Source organism: Fukomys damarensis, unplaced genomic scaffold (assembly GCF_012274545.1).
Source record: "Fukomys damarensis isolate Sample0158 unplaced genomic scaffold, DMR_v1.0_HiC HiC_scaffold_1, whole genome shotgun sequence".
NCBI lineage: Eukaryota > Metazoa > Chordata > Mammalia > Rodentia > Bathyergidae > Fukomys > Fukomys damarensis.
The window spans coordinates 44,856,868-44,859,233 of record NW_022900913.1 but is presented as its reverse complement, the minus strand read 5'-3'; the positions used below and the strand labels follow the sequence as shown (position 1 = coordinate 44,859,233).

Here is a 2,366-nt window from a genome sequence, read left to right as displayed (position 1 = left end):
ATATGAAATGGTGGATTGAACCCAAGCTATAATAATAAATTATTACTATCAATAATCTTCAATAATCTTTTAGAATTATAAAAATTTTCAAATTTTGCAACTTGGAAGCATAGTAAATGATTTTGTAATATTGTGAAATTTTCCTGACTTATATAGTAAAATCAAGCAAATTACTTTTAAAAATTAATGGAGAATAAGGAAAAGATGAAAATGTTCATAAATTGAAAAGGAGTAAACTATGGTGAGAACCAAGTTAGGTTTAAATTATTCTGTTTAATCTGAAAGGACGATCATAGACCACTTGCACTGTTCATATTTGAAAAGTTAGAATGGGATTTACAGGTGTAGGTTTTTGCTATAGTTTTGGTGACTAAAAAGGTGGCAGGCTTTTCACAGAAGAAAGTTGCATACTTCTTTGAAATGGTTCCAAATATTAATAAGGGAATGATTTAAAAGAAAAGCAAGTTTATGTTTCAGAACACTTTCTTTTCATTCCTTCTGCATTTGGGAATATACTGCTTCCAAGGCACAGAAAATACTTCGGCCACTGTTGGCAGTCATACTTGTGTCTGCAAAAAAGACAATGCCTCGGACAAGTACCAGTTTTGGTCCTCCATTAGAAGTGGTGCTTGGGAGACTTCCGCCTTATTCCTTTAAGGACAGCCCTTCTCAGGTTTTGTGCATGGGCTGTCTATTATCACACTGCCCATATCAAAATGTTGAAGGAAAAGGACATCTCCAACTGCAGATGACGTGAAATACTGAGGATCTTTTTGTATAGTATTATACATAAAAGGCTGCCACTTAAAGACACTTGCATAATTCATGGGCTATTCTCACTGATGAGCAGTGATCGTTTATTTTCATTGAGATTATATTCCCGTGGACATTTATAATGAATGCTCACTGTATGGAGAGCATTAAATTTTCAGCACTCTGGAGAGTATAAGACACGGTTCCTAATTCTGGTACTTTAGTATCCTTTATATGGTATGCATAAAATGTACACATTCAATTGTGTTAAGAATACATGCAAAGAATAGAATAATTATACTGCCAACAAAGTATAATGAGTCCTAAATATAAATTAAATAATGAATGGTACTTGTGACTTTCAGAATGACTAATTCTAGAACTATTTTAGCAGGGAGTGACATCTGATCTTTAAGTATCATGTTAATCTAAACAGGTGCGGAAAATAAGTATATTGCTCCAAAATTCTCTTGGCTTTTTAGACGCATTCAATGTTGCCGGAAAGTTCTAAGAAAGAGGAGAGTTGAATTTGGATGTATGGATCAAATAGAACTTCAATTTCTCTGAACTAAAAGTGGCACAACTGTTTTTAAACGCTTGAGTAATAGAGCTGTGTTCTGCTGGAAGTGGCAGAAAGGCAGATTGCAGGTAGGATGTAAAGGTAGTAACTGCTGAAGACAGCCAGAGGTTTGTAATGAAACAAGTGTAGGGACACCAGTGTGGCCAGCGACCTCAGGTGTGGCTCTGTAATTAGGGGCTACTCTTGCTTCAGCTGGAACTACTCCAGATCTTCAAGTAGAAATATTGGGCTTTCTCCCTTGCCACGGGAAACATGCAACAATATTTAATCGCATGTCAGGAAGAGACAGGATTAATTTTACATATTGGATCTTCGGCCAGATCCATTATTTTCAGCGACGCACACACACCACTATGGGCAACTTAGCCAGGTCTCATCCCTCCTCTCTGGGCATAAAGCTCATTGTCCACGGGCTCTGAGAACCAGACAGAATCGCCAAACTCCATTTCTCCAAGAGGATTGAGGCAAGCGCAGGTGAAGAGACAGCTCTGGGCAGTGAGGAACGTGGGGGTGGGAGGCGCGGGCGCCGGGAGGGGAAGGATCCGGAGCACAGGTCTGACTCCTGACTGGCTGGAGTGGTTTTGGAAAGTCAGAGGTGGGGCTCGCCAGTCGGAGCTGTCCAACTTTTCAGCAGCTCTGAGATCAGACTTCATTCGGGTGCCTTGGACAGAGGAGGCGGCTACCGTTTCCGTAGCTGCTTCTGCAGCCTTCACTGCTAACAATTCCTGCTCTCGCCGCCGGCGCCCAAGGGAAAGGAAGAAGAAAGGGAGGAAGGAGGGACCGACTATTGGCGAAGCCCTGCGCCGCGCTCCCCAGTCTTGGTCACTTGGGCAGCAGCACAGGAGCGCGTCTCTGCCACTACACCGGGAAGGGGAGCCCTGCCGTTTTTTGCGATCTCTATCCCTGCCGGAGCCCCCTCTCGCTAGCCTCGAGCCTCTGGTGGCTTCCAGTCGGAAGCTGAGTCCAGCCTCTGCTCGCTTCCAGAGCTGCGGCTGCGGCTGCGGCGGCGGTAGTGGCGGCACCAGGGGGTGGG

General features: G+C 43.3%; 1 protein-coding gene across 1 annotated transcript in view; it reads left to right on the top strand.

Moving 5' to 3' along the window:
* The window catches only part of Pde4d (phosphodiesterase 4D), a 1,223,725-nt gene that overhangs the window by 352,911 nt on the left and 868,448 nt on the right, over window positions 1-2,366 (top strand). The gene's annotated exons all lie outside the window — the stretch shown is intronic.